At 40.7% G+C, this 18,104-nt stretch overlaps 1 protein-coding gene across 3 annotated transcripts in view; it reads right to left on the reverse strand.

Annotated features, from left to right (window-relative positions):
• AMOTL1 (angiomotin like 1) overlaps positions 1 to 18,104 on the reverse strand; it is a 139,943-nt gene that overhangs the window by 116,863 nt on the left and 4,976 nt on the right. The window contains exon 2 of one of the 3 annotated variants that reach the window (XM_081155581.1): positions 15,409 to 15,486. The exons of 1 other annotated variant lie outside the window; for it this stretch is intronic. The gene's annotated coding sequence lies outside the window, so the exon portion shown is untranslated. Of the gene's footprint in view, positions 1 to 15,408; positions 15,547 to 18,104 lie in introns of those variants that run through there. One more of the 3 variants, XM_081155583.1, reaches the window with a different exon arrangement.

The following is an 18,104-nucleotide window of genomic DNA, read 5'->3' on the forward strand; positions in this document are numbered from 1 at the left end:
CACTTCAAATATCTTAAAATGTTATTTGTCTAATATAGCACAATAAAGCTGAAAATAAAATAAATAGCAGAAAAGGAGGGAATAGAGAGGGAGAGAGCAGAACTAAGCCACATGCATAGTTGGACACTGGGGTCTATGGAATACTGGGGCATTATTAATACATAATTGATATTTAATAAATATAGGTTGATCGAATGAGTGAATAAATGATAATAACCAGTAAATAAACACCTTAGTCAGATATTAGATACCATTAAGTTCCTAAAAAAGACCTGTCTACCCTGAGAGAGTGGTATGAACCTGACTGGATCATTGGACTTAAAGAGGTTTAGCTCTACGGCTCTCTGAAGACCAGAACTCTCCTTAAACTGAGACATCTTTCTCTCTTTTCAGAGTTGCCTCTAGACTGAGCCATCCGCCCAGCTGTTTGAGCCAGAAACTGGCCGGCCATCCTTGATTGACTGACTCCATGTCACATCCAAACAATCACCACACCTTGTCCATTTTAACTTTCAAATGCCTCTAGAATGTATCCGCTTCTTTCTGTTCTCATTGTCTCAGCCTCACTTCAGCCACTATCACCTCTCAGTGAGGTCCTGCAAAAACTTCAGTGGGGCTTTGGTCTCCCTTTCTTCCAACCCATTCTCCACACTTGGCTGTAGTAATATTTTAAAACACAAATCTGATCACATCACTTCTTGATTAAAATACTCCAATGAGTCATCATTCTCAAGAGACAGTCCGGACCACTTACCATGGCATCTAAGGTCCAATGAGAGCGAAGTATTTGCAACCCCTGAGGAAGCAACCCTGTTTGGGCTTTTGTATATTCAGCAATTCCTGGGGTTCTGACAAGACTGCTCTTCCTGCCTCACAGCGCTAAGACAACTTACCATCCACATCTCATCTTAGATATGGCCATGCGTTCCCCTCAGATTCCCTGTGCTTACCCGTTACAGCTTGTATCGCGTTGTGCTGTAATTGCCTGCTAATATGTCTCTGGAGTTTAGTCTATAGCCTATGTATTTGAGAGCAGAGATCCCACTTATTTGTATCCCTAGCATTTACACAGTGGTTGTCACAAGGTAAGCACTCAATATATGCTTGTTGAATAAATGACTATATGAGTAAATAATGGAGTTTGGCACAAGCCTATCTAGGCTTAGCATATCCATTTGGAAAGTATTCTCTTTGCAGCCTCACCCTCCTCCTCTGCTTCTTTGGAAATTTCTCCACCTAGAAAATGTACCCTATCTGCCTCTGCTTCTTGACCTCATTCTGACCTTCTCAGCCAGTCGAACTTGCTGAGAGTCTCCCACTCAGGCTCCCACTTCAGTTTGCATACCTGCTTCTCGGCCCAGCATGCCACTAGAACCCCCTCATACACCTGCCTCCCTCCCCAAGCTTGGGATGAAACTACACAGGAGACACCTGCCCACCTAATGAATCAGAGTGCCCCTCGACCTCTAACCAACACCTCCAGGGCATTTCTGATAGAGGGGGCTTGATTTAGGGATACAAACGCAGAAAAATCCTGGCCATATTTTGATTCTGCCTTAATTGCCATGATAGAGCTCCATCTGTAGAGAAAGAATTAGTTAACCAGAAGTGCCATGTTTGGGGAATTTAAAAACATATGTCATCATTCAGATACTCAAGCAACCACGGGTTCTAAGGAATATGAACACCCTTATAACAAGCAAGTCCATTTCCCGATAACTTATACTATAAATCAAGATATGCATAAACATAGAGATATATAAGTATACAAAATGAATTCATTCATTCATTTGATAAATATTTACTTAGCGTCTCCTACATACTAGTCCCTGTGCTAAATGCTTGGGATATAAAAGGATAAATATTGCCCTTCCTCTGTGGAGTTTTCAACCTTGTGTAGAAGTCACATATCTGAACATATCATTACAGAAGAATGTAGTAAATGCAAGCATGAGGCATGCACAAGGTAGACCAAGGATTTGCAAATAACAGAATCAAGAAATTTGAAGGGACCATAGGGCCTTTAGTCCAACCCTTGAATTATGTATGATTCCCCTATATGCCCACCCAGCCTATACTTAAATACTACCTGTGAGAAGGATTTATTGATGTTAATATTTTAAGTATTCCAGTAAATAATTTATGCTATGACTCTCTAAGAAGCTGGGCCAACAAGCCTATTTTTAGGAAATCTGATGAAGTTATAAAATTATGAGGTTCTTTGCAGAATTCTCAGTGATGCAGGCTTTTCATTTCCAAGTTAGTCCATTTGAGACCAAGCTCAGAAGTCACCTCCACCGTGAAACTTCCCCAGGCACAGTTATTTCCTTCTCCCTTTGTGTTTCTCAGAACTTTTTATATTCCATTAAGATGCCTCTTTTCCATTGGATAGTAATATTTTCTTTGCAAAGTGACTGTCGTGTCCATTGGAAGGTGGTCTCCTCAGGACACCCTCCAGTTCCCACACAATTCCTGTCCTGCCTTGGGCTCAGGCCATGCTTACTGAATGAATGAGATTGGCATACCTACAGCTGAGAAACTCAGACGAGTTTGTACCTGCAAACTTCACATAGCTCAGAGTGAAATCAGCAATCATAACAAAAGCTTTGTTGCCATACTCTGCCATCCAGGCAGCATAATGCCCATGTATACATGGATGAGCAAAGAAAAAGAAAAAATATATATATATATTTTATATTTTTTATTTATATATTATATGTTATATATATAAAAAACTGGGTTCTCACCTGGCTTAGGATCATTTCCTAACTTAGTGACCCTGGACAAATCACTTCATCTCCCTGCAGCTCAGTTTTTCTGGTGGGTGAAATAGGGCTCATAGAGTCCTTTATTCCATCTTTAACAGAGTTTTGTGAGTGTCAAATGTCAGCTGGGAAATCATCAAAACAGTGCACAATGCATAGCACTGTTATCATTCGGTAAATTTGCTTGTAGATATCACTTGCTATTCAGCACTGAATTGCAACTTGGAGTTTCCCAACTTGGGAGGTGACAGGGTATGTGGGAGGAGATAGCATGTGGGAAGCAGTATAAATGTAGTGGGTTAGAGCAAGGACTTTGGGAGCAGATCTAGATTTAAATCCCAGGTCCACCATTTCCTAGCAGTGATCTGTGAGCAAGGTATATCTGCAATAGGGGCCTATCTGTAATACGGGATCATAACACAGGCTTTTGTGGGGCTGTTGCAAAGATCTGTAATGTACGTGGTATAGACTCTGGCCAGTAATAAAATCCAATAAGTGGCAATAGCAGTTGTTTTTATTATCATCATGATTAACTCTTAAAGTAGATACACTTCTGGCAGTGAGAGTCCGTCCCATCTGCAAACGTCATTCCATGTGGAAACAGTATGAACTGTGACGAGGCATTAGGAAGCAGCCACTTGCCCCCAAAGGAAGGCTGCCGGCTAGAACACACTTCCCCAGAAAAGGACCTGGGAAAACTGAGTAAGAGTGCAAACACGATCAATTGGCTGCATGCCAGTCCTAGGAAGGAAGGGGGGAAACTAGGCAGGAAAGAGTAGCAGAGGCAAAGAGGCAGAGAAAGTTCTGTAAGGACTTGCTGAGGCAGAGCTGTAACCAAGGCGGCCTGCGTGTGGACGCTGGGAAACCGCAGGAGAGGAATAAGTGGTTCTACTAGAGACAAGGAGCTGGGCTGCAGCCTACGAGGCAAAGAGACAAAGAGCCAGAGTGAGATAAGCTGCCAGGGCTCTGATTATGAACCAAGAATAGGATGCTGACGTGCATCCCGCAGCAAAGGGCTGCTGTTCGCACGCAGATCTCACAGCCACACCTGTGCAGGGGGAAATAGTCACCATCTAACCCAGCTGTCCAGGAGAGAGAGAATATGAGCCTCATGAATAATTTCAAAATAGCCACATTTTTTAAAAAAAGTAATACAGGTGAAAGTAATTTTAATAATATATTTTATTTAATCCACTATATCCAAAACAGTGTTTTAACATATAATCAATATACAAATTAGTAATGAGAATGTTCGATTTGTTCCCCCACACTAATGCTTTAAAACCCGGTGCGTGTTTTCACTCACAGCACATGGCATTTTGTAGAAGCCACACCTCAAGTGCTCGATAGCCACCTGGCACAGATGTGATCCCAGGGGAAAGTGAATTCCATTCTCCTGACCTCCTTACCATCTTTTAAAAGCCCAAATTCATAGGGCCAGAAAGAACCTCCGGAGATGTTCACAATGCAGATCTGTACATTCCTGACAGGTTTCCCCTTAGCATCTTTGCTTGAGTTTAGGCAGCTTCAGACTGCACTGCAAACATCCCCCAATTCAACATCCCGGAGCGCTGGCTTAGGGGTCCCCCGGCCAGGTTAATCGTGGTGGCTGTACTGTCCACTCTCCCATTCTAAGGGAAACTGCCTTAGCGCACCTTCCTCCTGCAATCCCAGGGCAGCTTTATGCGCCCACTTCTCCCCACGACCTCTCTAGGAGGCCAAGAGTGGGCACATGACTCTAGGAACCATTCCACCCATTGATGTTGTCACCTGGGCTGGAAAATCCCACCCCAGCAAGGACAGACCACATAGACCAGCCAGGCCAGGCAGATCCTCTGTCAGGAATACAGAGGCAGAATCCGTCAGCTGATGGGGGCAGATCTAGGTTTAAATCCCATCAGGAGAAGACACACAAGAAGCAGAAAGAGCAGCAATAATACTGGGTTTCCAGTCAGTCTTCGGGCTTCTTTATGTTCCTCTTCACTCTGTTTCCCAGATCAGCTTTCCCAAGGCCACTTTATTTTGACAAAGCAGGTCTCCAGATGAGAGAATTTTGAAGGCCTCCTCTGGGAAGGTCTCCGAATAACCCTGGTTCCCGGAGCCTGTTGGACTCTCCCAGTACCAGCCACGCTGCGGGCTCCGGGGGCACAGCTGTTTTGCTCTTTCTGGTTTTCCATGACATTCCCGTATCTCTTTCGGTCACGACCAGTTTACAAGAATCCCTTCTGTTCTGAGGGAGCCTAAGGGAGCTGTGCCTTTCAGCAAAAAGGCCTGTCACAGAGATGGACACTTTCACACACATTCGAGTGAAGGTCTTTTCCACCACTCCCCTCTGGACCTCGTCTACGCTCATTGCCATGCCAACCCTGAGCCCGACAGGGAAGTGATGGGCCACTTTGAGTTGCATTCCTGAGTAATTCCTCTGAAAAGACCTCATCACAGTGGCCTTCCGGGGACTCTTTGAAGCCTTGCTTGCACCATTTATAGCAGTGGATCTCAGCCATGACTGCACATTAGAGCCTCTGGGGGCACTTTTAAAACATGCTGATGCCCAAACTCTCTCCCAGACAGGGCCTGGCCATCTGCATTTCTTAAAAGCTCTCCAAGTAATTCTAATGTGCAACCACAGTCTGCACTGAGAAAGATTGATACACAGAATATGCCCTTGTTACAGGCTTGGGTTTCTAGCAGAAAAAGTATACTTTTTTTTTAAATTACAAAAGAATTACATATTTGTATTTTAAAGAATAAATACAAAGTGGAGAATGATCCAAAGTCAAAAGTAAGTCTCACTCATCAGTAAACATATATGTATATCTGCACATATATGTACATATATACTTGCATTAGCATAGACAATGGAAGAGCACACAAGAAACCATAATAGTTACTTCTAGGGAGTGAGGCTGATGGGGATTCTATTGATGAGTGTTTATTAATCAAAATGTTTTATTAGTTTAAATCTTTCAAAACACTTCGGTAGAAGAATAAATTGATATAGCTTTTAAAATGGCAATTGGGCATATTCTCTAATATAAAATTCATGTCTTTTGATCACTTCCAGGTATCCATGTTACAGACTACAACTGCAAAACAAATGAACATGAAGATATATAAAGAAGCATTCCTTATAACAAAAAAGGGAAACGCTTGAATGCTCCTCAATAAATAGTTAAATAAAATATAGTTACATTGTAAATACTATGCAGCCATTAAAACAAATAAGGTGACTATAAGAACTGATATGAAAAGTGTGAATCATAAAAATAAGAAGCCAGGTGCAAAGTGATTTATAAATAGGATCCACTTTGTGTATACACTAGGGAAAGAGGGGCGATTTCAAGCTTGGGAGTATGATGAGGCTTTGAAGGAAACATTCATTTGACATCATATACTTTATGTGTTTTATACCTTTTTTAAAACCCGCATTTATTATTTTGTAATTTTTTAAATAATAGAAAGAAGAAAGTTTTCTCACTTTTAATTTGTGCTTCTAAATTTCGGAGTTTATTTTCTTTTGTTATGAATATGGCCCATTTCTATTTCTTTTCTTCTGAGCAGCCTGTTCATGTGCTTGGCCCATTTTTACTCAATTTGTTTTTTCTTATTGAATGTACTATTAAAAATTTAAGAAAACATATTTTGCTATGTTACTTTTTTCATATGTCATTTGTATTTTGATTTCATTTATATGGTTTTCATCAATATTTCATTGTATGTGTCAATCTTTTTCTGTATAGTTTCTGGGTTTGGTGTCATGCTTAAGGAGGTCTTCCCTATTTCAAGATTATTAAACAATTTACCCATTTAAAATTAGTTTTATTGTTTAATATTAATATATTTTTATCAATCTGGAATTTATTTAGAAATAGGGATCCAGCTTATTTTCCTTTCCAAATGACAGTTGTTAGATGAGCCAGGTACAGAAACCCGGGCACAGAGACTCACCAGGGCAGGAAGTCCCAGGTGCCTAGCAAGGAAAGAAACTGGGAAAACGAACCTTGTCCTCAGGATAACCTATCCTCCCCCAGCATGTGGCTGGACATGCAGTTTAGATACCCTGAGCCTTTCCTCCCTAAAGATAACATCTAGGCCTCAGTTGTATTTCAGCTCCAGGCCCAGACAAGTGGCGCCTTGGCTGCCTCAGGGCCAGATACATTGACTATTGACCCCCTGCCCTGGCACCAACCAATCATTGGAGACCAGGACCCTGAAAGAGCACACCCGGAAAGCTGATAAATATTCTATTAAGACCCTCCCCTGAGACCTCCCCTAAGATTCCCACCTGTAAGAAAGAGATAAATATGCTCAGGGCAAAGGACCCAGTGCACACTCCCCTGGAGGGGGACACAACACTGCCATCTCCATCCCTCTGAGGGGACCCCAGGAGACTTGCAACCAAGGGAGCAATGGGCAGCAGGAGCTCATCCCTGACTTACCTCCTGAACCTGTCTCCAAGGCCCCCTTCTCTCTTTCTGACTTCTCAGTGAGCCAAAGCAGCCCAATCTGGGCTCTCCTGTGCTCCTTCTATGCTCCTCCTTGTTTCACTGTCCCAAGTATATTTTTGCTGCCATCATGGACCCAATACCCTTTGTCTTAGTGCTCTGTAGCCCTTCCCTTTGGATATCTCATCCCCTTTTAATAATTTAATTTTTCTTTATCCACCATCTGAGATGGCTATTTAGCCTGCCTCTGCACAACCCCCCACCTTAACCTTTCAGCAGTCTTCTTCCAATACCAATAGGTTTAATGCTACATTGCCAAGTTTGTTGGGTCTATTTCTGGACTCTTTATGGCTTTTCCATTGATCTATCTAGTATTGGAACAATATTTTAATTATTGTATATTGGAACATGCTCGAATATTTAGTATGGCAAAATTTCTTTTCCCACATTTCTTCCTCCCCCTACATTTTCTGGCTAGTCTCATTTTTTAATTTTAAAAGTTTGTTAAGGGACAAGATATTATAGACTTTTTTCTCCCTGCTCATCTCCTCTAAATTTAACTGAATACCCTAGAAATAACTCAACAGACAATCATAAAATTTATAATTAAAAAGCTCTTAAAAGAGAAATCTCTTGGTCCAAATTATTTTACTGGAGAATTTTACCAAGTATTTAAAAGAGAATTAATGCCAATTTTACACAATCTCTTCCAAAAAATAGATGAGAAGAAATCACATTTTATCTCATTTTTTGGGGCCAGTATTGCCCTGATATCAAAGTCAAAGACAGCACAAAAAGGGAAAACTACAAATCAATAACTCTCATGAACTGAGATACAAATATTCCAAATAAAATATCAATAAATTGAATCCAGCAGTTCTTTATAAAAAATGAATAATATATCATGTCCAAGTGGAATTTATTCTAGATATGCAAAGCTTGTTTAATATTTAAAAATCATTCAACTCTAAAGATGAAAAATAATATGATCATATCAGTTGATGCAAAAAAAACCCAAAACATTTAACAAAATCTAATACTCATTCACAAAAATGTTCAACAAACTTAAGTATAGAAATTTCCTCAACTTGATCAAAAACATCTACAAAAATCTACAGTTAACACCTTATTTAATGGTGAAAGAAAGACTAAATGCTTTTCCTCTAAGACTGGGAACAAGGCAAGGATGTGTGTTGTCACCACTCTTACTCAACATAGTACTACTGAAAGCTCTAGCCAGCACAATAAGGCAAGAAAAAGAAATAAAAGTCATACAGATTGAAAAGGGAAAATAAAAATTATCTCTATTTTCACATGATGGTCTATGTAGAAAATCTCAATGAATCTACAAGAAAACTAGAACTAATAAATGAGTTCAGCACAATTGCAGGATTTAATATCAATACACAAAAAATTAAGTCTATTTTGGGGAGATAGTGATCAAAGGGTACAAACTTTCAGTTACAAGATGAATAAATTTTATAGACCTAATGTATAGCATGTGACTATAGTTAATAATAATGTATTATATACTTGAAATTTGCTAAATGAGTAAGATCTTGAGTAAGCTCTTTCAAATGTTCTCAACACACAAGTATACATGGTAACTATGTGAGCTGATGGATATTTTAATTAGCTTGATTATGATAATCATTTCATCATGTATATATACATCAAAACAGAATACTGTACACTTTAAATATATACAATGCTTATTTTTCAATTATGCCTCAATAAAACTGGGGAATAAATAAAAGAAAAAAATAATTGTAGATCTATATACTAAATGTATACATAAAAATGAAATTCAACAAAGCAGTACCATTTTCAATTGTTCCAAATAAAATACTTTACTATAAAACTAACAAAATATGTGTAGAACCTTCATGCTGAACATCACAAAATGCTGATGAAAGAAATCAAAGACCTGAATAACAGCAGAAATTCTTCATGTTTGAGGACTGAAAGACTCTACATAGTAAGGATGTCAATTCTCTTCAAATTAAACTACATGTTTAACAGGATTCCTATCAAAATCCCAGCAAGGTTTTTGTAGGCATAGACAAGCATTCTATAACATTTATATGGAAAGTGAAAGGCCTGAAGGTAGCCAAAGCAATTTTGAGACAGAACATCACCGTGGGAAGAATCTCTCTGCCTGCCATATGGTTTGTTATGTGGCTGCTATATAGCATATGACATAGGAATCTAGATGGTGTGGTATTGTCAGAGGGATGCACACATGGATCAGTGGAATAGAATGGAAAACTCAGAGATGGAATCATATAAATATACCCAATTTATTTCTGACAGAGGTTCAAAACCAATCCAACGAAGATGAGCTAACCTTTCTAACAAATGGTGCTAGAGCAACTGGAAGTACAAAGGCAAGAAATGAACTTCAGCCTAAACCTGGAACCTCATATAAAAATTATCTCAAAATGGATTACAGATTTAAATGTAAAACCATAACGTTTTTAGGAAAAAATAAAAGAACAATCCATAAAAGGAAAAACTGATAAATTGGACTTTATCAAAATTTAAAACTTTTGCTCTGTGAAAGATACTATTCAGAGGATGAAGTGAAAATTTACAGAATCATAGAAAATATTTGTAAACTACACATCTGGAAAAGGATATGTATCTAGAACATATAAAGAACTCACAAAACTCAACAGTACAAAAACAATCCAATTAGAAAATGGGCAAAAGACATTAACAGACATTTCACTGAAGAAAATATATAGATGGCAAATAATATATGAAAAGATGGTCGACACTAGAACCCATTAGGGAAATGCAAACTAAGATCACAAGATATCACCACCCAGCTATCAGAAAGGCTAAAATAAAAAAATTGCAATAACACCAAATTGTTACAAGGTTGCAGAGAACCTCCATTACTCATGCACTGCTGGTGGTAATGCAAAAGGCAACGGCCACTCTGGAAAATAATTTGATACTTCATTTTAAAACAAGAAATGGACTTCATAAGATCAAGATATTCCACTCGTGGGCACTTATCCCAGAGAAACGACAACTTATGTTCGTGCAGAAACTTGAACACAAATATATGCTCAAGCAGATTTATTTGTAATAGCCCCAAACTGGAAACAACCCAAATGTTCTTCAATGGGTAAATGAGTGAATAATTAAACAAACTCTGGCACATCCATACCTGTGGAATACTACTCAGCAGTAAAAAAGAACCAACTATTGATACATAGTTGGACGGATCTCAAAACATTTATGCTGAGTGGAAAAAGTCAGTCTCATGCATGTAAATACTGCATGATTCCATGTATAATACATTCCCGAAATAAAATTATATAGATGGACAACAGATTAATGATTTCAAAGGTTAAGTATGGGAGTGGATACAAAGGGGTAGTAAAGAGAGCCTTGTGATATTTGTATAGTTTAGTATCTTGATTGTGGGGATACTTACATGAAGTTAATGTGATAAAAAGTGCATACAATTATACGCATAGACATACGCAAATGAGTACATGTATAACTGATCAAATCCAAATAAGGTCTGTGGATTATACCAATGTCTACCTAGTTTTGATGATGTACTATAGTTATGCAAAATATTAACGTTAAAGAAGGCTGGGAAAAGCAGGCACACACTTGTGAATCTATTAATATTTCATAATAGAAGTGTTTTTTAATACACGAATCAGCTCTTCCTAAAAAGTTTGCATTATTCTTGGTTTAAAAAATCCACATGACTGGACCAACCATAAATTTAATGAGACAAGTGCACCTAATGTCAGTTCATAGATTAAAATTTCAGTAACTCTTATTCACAAAGTATAAGTAAAGCAAGAGAACTTAACACATTTTGCTTTCAGAAATACTGTTACCCCTTACCTTGATTGTCCTACCAAAGTAATGGCATGTGTAAACAGACAAACCTGACCACCCTGGACCACCCTGGGCTCATGATTCCTGAGAAAGCAGCCCAACTTCAATTTTTCCTTAAGTAGAATTTTAGAAAATAACAATAGTATGTATTGAGCACTAAACTACTCAACTGTAGGAGGTAAGAAAAGGACTTATAAGAAATTGGAAAATGTGGTCTTTGTTCATATTGTTTAAGATATAGGGGAAATATTGCACAATATGTGTTTTAAGCATTTGGAAATTTGTTTGGGAGACAACAAGAGAAAAAATGGCAATAGAATAAATATCCATAATATAGATATTCAGTTTGATTTAAATATTTATTGAACATATCTGGGGCACCTATAATGCAACTGATTGAAGCTCTGGGCTTGCCAGGGAGCCTGTGACTTTGGAATTTGTGACAATAGTACCCTCAGTGTGACACCCACACTATCACTACTACTGGTAACTGCTATTTATTCAGTCCACGGTGTGTTGGACACTATCTAGGCACTCACAAATATCATCTCATTTACCCTTCATGAGAACTTTGTGAGATGGCATTATATCCAGATTTTAAAGTTGAAGAAATTGAGAAGAGAGATGCCTAGATACTTTCCAAGGTCAGCCAACTAGAAAATGTCAGAGTCCAGACTGCAACCCAGGTCATCTGATTTCTAAATTTATGCTCTAACCTCTAATCCATGTGCCTTCCCTAAAGCTTGTTTAAACCCTCCTCTTTGCTGCTCTTTTACAGGGGTCTCAGTTGCTTTCCACCAGATCTCGGGGCTCTGGACATTGACTTGCCTTCATTTTTTTTCTGCTCTGCCTGCTTTCCCCAACAAATTCCATGTGGAGAATGGAGCAGGGCTAGAAGGGCAGGTAAGGGAGAGCTTCCTGCAGAGCTTTGTGTGAATAGGTAGGTGGACAGGTGATGGAGGCCGATAATAAGAGAAGAGTGTGAGTCTGTGTGTGTGTGTGTGCGCGCGCAAGGTTCTTTTTTCACTGATTTAGTTATAAAGGTAAAACTAGTTAGTAAAATAATTGAGTCTCTTTCTCAGGCTTTAAAAACTAAAACATTTTCTTCCTTAATGGTCTAAGGTCTGAGAGTATACAAGGACAAAGGACTCTGGATAGATTCCCCTACTCCCCCACACCCTCTGGGGCTTGATCTAGGCTCGCTTCTGAGTGTGCAAGACGACCACTTCATCCCAGTTATCTGCTGTTGCGTAACAAACAACCTACCTCCAAACCATAACACACAGTGTTATCCCTCAGGGTGCTGTGGGTTGACTGGGCTGAGCTGAGCACTTTTCACTTGGGGGCTCTCATACAGGTGAGGTCAGTGGCTGGGTCTGGAGTCATCTGAAGGCTTCTTTCCCGAAGCCTAAATGTGAATGGCTGGAAAACCCAGGGCAGCTTGGGCTTCTCCGCATGGAGCCTCTGCACTGAGCCAGCCTGGGTTCTCACAGCACAGTGGTCTCAGAGTAACTAGCAGTCGTGCACTGGGGGTGGCTTGTGCCAACATGTCAGAGCTGATCCTGTGTATTACTTCCCAACCCTGCATTCAGTGCTGGCAATCGGCCATGGTGGGAGGGAGTATTTCTACCATGAAAACGGGCAAATGCTGCAAATCAAGGTTTTCCCTTTCCCCCAGAGAGCTAGGTTGCCAGTGCATGAGTTTCCATGGTGGTTGGCTTCCCCCCGAGTGAGTGAGCCAAGAAAGCCAAGAGGAGGAGGCAAAGCTTCTCAGAACCTAGCCATGGGTGTCCCCAAATATCACTCTTCTTCTTCCACTGGTCAAACGAGTCCTTAAACCTAGCCCCAATTTAAGAGGGAGAGAACTATCATTCATGTCCCATGGAAGAATAGCAGAGAAATTGTGTAACATAGGACCTGGTACAGAGTAGGTGCTCCATAAATGCCGGATGGATGAATGAATGAGCAAAGTCACTGAAACACTAATCCATCTGTCCTTAAATGACTAAAAAGTATAAAGCTTTGTGGGAAGTTTTATTTCAACACCAGAGAGGTGAATGAATTTTAAGTCCTCAAAAACCCTAAATCTAAAAATCGCCTGATAGAGATCTACTTGCGCTCTGGCATTCACAGATCTGATTATTCAAGCCCTCCCCACTTAGGTACTCAACTGGTACTGCACACAAGACAATTGCAGAGTGCTTGTTTTATAGGTGTTTTTATACTATTTAGATTTGCTTTACTTCCCTAAGTAAACGGTAGATTCCTTAAGAGTGTTCGCATGTGCTTCTTTGCCACTCCTCCTTCCTCCTGTGCCAGAACCGGGTAATTATACATGCGCGTGCACACGAATGCTTGCAAGATATATGCTGGTTAGAAATCATAAGCCTTAAAAGTGAAGGAAAGAAGAAAAGGAACTAAAAATTCTTAATTGCTATGTTTCAGAGCCTTCCTTAATGTTCTCATTTCACTCTTATGCAACCCCAATGAAGTAGGCGTTATTATTTCCCCTTCACAGTTCAGGAAAATGTGTCTCCAGAAGGTTCACCAGCCGGGTCAAGGCCACACTAGAAATGGAGGAGCTGGGACTCAAATGTAGACCTGCATGGTTCCAAGGCCTGAGCTTTATGCTTCTTCAGGCCATCTCTCCACTGTAATACACACAACCTCTTTTCCCCCTTCTCTCTGCCTCCCTCCTTGAAGTATCTACAAGAATCATAAAAATGCTGATGTTTCTACACCCCAGAAAGGAAAACAGGCATTTCAAATTCTGCCCTTGAAAAAAAAAAAAAAAAAGTCCTTTAAAAGCTTAGGAAGACAAGCTTAAAATACGTTAGGAAGGGAGTGAGCCAGGTAGCAGGGAGGTCAGCTAAAATGTTATTGCAATAACTAAGGCAAAGAGCATTGGTGGGTTGGACCAAGGTGGTGGTGGTGGTGGAATGGAGAGATGTGAAGAAATTGTGAGGGATATTAAGAACACAAAATCACCAGACTAGTGAATGATTGGGTTGTGCAGGTGCTGATCAATCCTCGTAGAATCATCTGGCTGCACCGATAAGGTAAGGCTAAAGAGAGGAAGCCTGCATGGGAGGTTTCCATAACCCTGGAAGATGACAGCACTTATTAAACTGGGAAAACAGCCATGGAAATGGGACAGTGGATGGATTTGAGAGACAATATGGAGGCAGAATCTCTTGGATGTTTTGCCAAACTAGATGCGGGAATGTGAGGACAAAAGAGGGGTCAAGGGCGAGTCCAGAAATCTGTTATGGACAACCAGATGCTTTTCACTGAGCTAGGGACACAGAAGGGGGAGCAGATTGCAGGTAAGGATGACTACTGGATAAGCCAATCTAGAGGCGGCCTGACAGCCAGTATGCAACTGCATTTATAACAAAACATACATCTCCTCCTTAATGAGATTATTGCTCCCTTCAGAGGTTAAAAATGAACGCACTGAATACCTTGTGTCGTAGGGTTCTGTCAGGTAATAAAGGGCTTTTGAAGTTCTCAATGTTTTCACTTCACAGTGGTTCAACTCTCTCCAAAAGCCATTTATCGCCCTGTAGGCGCCTCCGTCATAACCAAGATGTCTTTATTGAGCCTTCCCAGGCTAATGAGAGATGTCTGATTTAATCAGTGACGGTGACTCATATAACCCATTGAGAGTGTTGCAGGGAAGCTTTAGTGGTTCCTAGGACCACAGGTCTGCCTGCACACAACCCCCCACCTCCCCCCCAAAAGACCTCACGCTCATTTCTTAGAACTTAGGGGGGGGACCCGGCCCCTCACAGAGGGACAGCCATTGTTTACACAGGTGCCCGCCTGTCGGGACAGGAAGCCAGGGCCTCTTTGTCTCCTGCTACCCTCTGAGGAAGACGGAAGCTTCTCGCCACTGAATGAACAAATAAAGGCTCTCAGGAGAGCCGCTGCTTTTCTGAGCACCAGCTTCTGTCGTGAGACCCTGTAGGAGTTCCACCCGAAACACAAAGCCAGTCCTTGGGAAGGCAAAGGGGGTCAGAGGGCTACCCCAAAGGAAGCCACCTGTAGGTGCCTCCCCAGTGTGCCTGTTACACAACTCTCAGAGCAGGCACCGAAACCGAGCTCAGATTAGATTTTCCTGCCCACCACTCTGCGTGGGCTTCTGCTCACCCAGCCCAGGGCCTGCCGGCCCACCCGGTGGATTCCAGATGCCTGGGAAGCCACCGTCCTCCTCACCCAATCAAGTGTCCCTGGACCTGGCTCCAACTTTACTCAGCGATGCCCTAAAAAGTCCCCTCAAATCAAGCTTTCCTGGATGAAAACCCAAGAAATAAGAGCTTCCTTACCTGAGAGAAGGTCCTGGTGACCAGCAGGAGAAAAAACACCAAGTTATAACAGAAGTGACAGGGACTCACAGGACAAATCTGTTGGTTTTAAAAGGAGAAAGGTGACTTCATCCCGGGTGCCGTGGAGTTGAAAAGAGCAACGAGGGCTCTCTGGCTGGGCCAACTCTGCCTCTTCGGTGATGACTCCATCCAAATTATGCAGCGGCTGCCCAGACATGCTCAGCCTCCAGAAGGTAAATCTCTGGAATCTGACTAACCCTGTTTTCCAAGAGCTTCAGAAAGTCCTGAGGCACCAATCGCCTTACCCGGCACCAGGGATAGGAAAGCCATGCACTATTTCCCTGAGTCGTATCATTGTCTCCCAAGAAACTCACTATTTGGAAAACAGCTTCTAAGAAAAGAAAGCAGGTATTTAAATTCCTGAGAGGTAAAAATTTTGCAGGAAGGAGGGTAAAGAGAAGAAGCAAAGATATTTCGGTGGGGATGAGGGGCATTAAGAAGCTGGAAATGGTCATCTTGCTAAGAAGTTTTCATTGCTGGTGGATTTATAAGTATACAAAGGTGACAAATTGGTGACAGCCGACTTTTCAGAGGGTAGTGGTATTCAGCTAAGCAAAGGAGATGAGTCACTTTATGGAAAGAAAGTGTGATCACCTTTCTAACAAAGGAAACCAATTTTAATTTTCTTTTTATTGAATATGTGCCACTCAAGCAAATTGGGGTCATTTGTAACAATAATATATCAGCTCAAAACATGCTCATATTTCACCAAGAAGACTTGGGAAAAGAGATGTTTAAATAAGGAATTTTCTCTTTTGCCTGTTAAAGGTGAGGCTGGAACAATGGAATTTGTAACATGGGATTCAAGGTCACGTCAAGCTATCCAGCAGGCCAGGCACCTCTCCTTGATGCCACTTGCTTGGGCTAAACTTTAGGCAGGACTTCTGACTGTGGTGCCAGGGCAAGGAATGGCAGTGGTGTGACCTCTGTTGGAAGTAGGGCAGAGGGTTGAGCTTACCAGCCCAGTGCCCTTTCCCTCTCACCCCTACTTCAGGAGACTGTAAGGGGACTTTGGGTCACTAGGCATGTGCTCAATTTCTTGCTGAGCTATTTTGAGGCTTTGGGATCTTGTGTCAAGCTTCACTCCAGAGAGAGTAAAATAAGAAAAAAATCTCTTCCTGTGTCGATAGAGGTATTCAGGCCCAATATTTAAAAGGAGTTTTTGAACTCAGAGATTTAAGAAATGTCAACATGGCACCCTGGCTGAGTAGCTCAGGTGGTTAGAGCATTGTCCCAATGGGCCAAGGTTCCGGGTTCGATCCCCAGTCAGGGTACATACAAGAATCGACCAATGAGTCAATGAAGGCATAAGTAAGCAGAACAACAAATCAGTGTTTCTCTCTCTCTCTCTCTCCCCCACTCCCCCTTCCTCTCTTTCTAAAAATCAATAAATAAATTTTTAAAAAGAAAATATATTTTTTTAAAAATTTAAAAAGAAGAAATGTCAACATGGCTTATAAAAGGAACTTGCAAGTTTTTTGATCATGGTGTAAATATCGAGAACAGTAGCAGAGCAGAGTTGCATCAATGGTAAGGTCAATAAAAGGGCAGGAGCCCTTTTTATTTGCTCCATCATAGTCTCCTCAAAGCCCGGTACACAGAGTAGCACACAGCAGGCGCTCAGTAGGTACAAAAGTAAATAGTGTCAGCCCCCTTCCAGTTCCAGATTTCTAGGACAGCTCTGCTGAGTCGCCTTCTGGTAAACAAGGCAATAGCAGAGAGCGTGAGCCAGTGGTCTTATGCAATGCAAGAGGAACTTGGCCATTTGTTTTGCCCCAGCCCCCAGGTTCATTGGTAAAGTTAGAATAGAGCAAAGAAAGCCAATTTCTGGACCCTGAGGCTTCCTTTTGTCTAACCTGTTCCCCTATATATCAGCTAGACTCTAGTGTCTTTCCCTACAATCAGAACTCCATTTAATGGGCAACCTGCCCGTTCGTTATCTCCAGTTATCTTTTGTTCTCAAGATTCTATCATAAAATTTTCAAACTTAGAGATAAGCTGAAAGAATTTTGCAGTTCATACCCATATACTCACCACGTAGTTTCTTTAACTGACATTTTACTGTATTTGCTTTATCATATATTGATCCTCTGTCTATTCCTCTATCCATCCAGCAACTCATTTAATTCTTTTTGTTATTGTGTTCCAAAGTAAGTTGCAGATATTAATGATGTCCGCAAATGTTACTAACCAGAGTTCAATATTTATTTATAATTTTTTCCCAGTGTTCTCATATCATTTCCACCTCCTACCAACAACGTATAAGAGTTTTAGCTATTTTATATCCTTCTGATCACATTTGGTGTAGTAGTTATTTCAACACCATTTGTTGAAAAGACTTTCCTTTCCCAGTTGGGTTGCTTTGACACCCTTGTCTAAAATAAAATAAATGTGTAAGTGTGAGTCTATTTCTGGGTCCTTGACTCTGTTCTATCAATCTGTTTGTTGATCTTTGTATCAGTACCACACTGTCTTGATTACTGTAACTTTAGGGTAAATCTTGAAGTCAAGCAGTATAAGTCTACAACCTTGGCTTCTTTGTTCAAGACTTCTTGAATATTCTAAGTTCTTTGCATATCTAGAGAAATTTTAGAATCAGTTTGTCAATTTTGATTAAAAAGCATAGAATTATGTTT

Source organism: Miniopterus schreibersii, assembly GCF_964146895.1.
Source record: "Miniopterus schreibersii genome assembly, chromosome: 12".
Taxonomy (NCBI): Eukaryota; Metazoa; Chordata; class Mammalia; order Chiroptera; family Miniopteridae; genus Miniopterus; species Miniopterus schreibersii.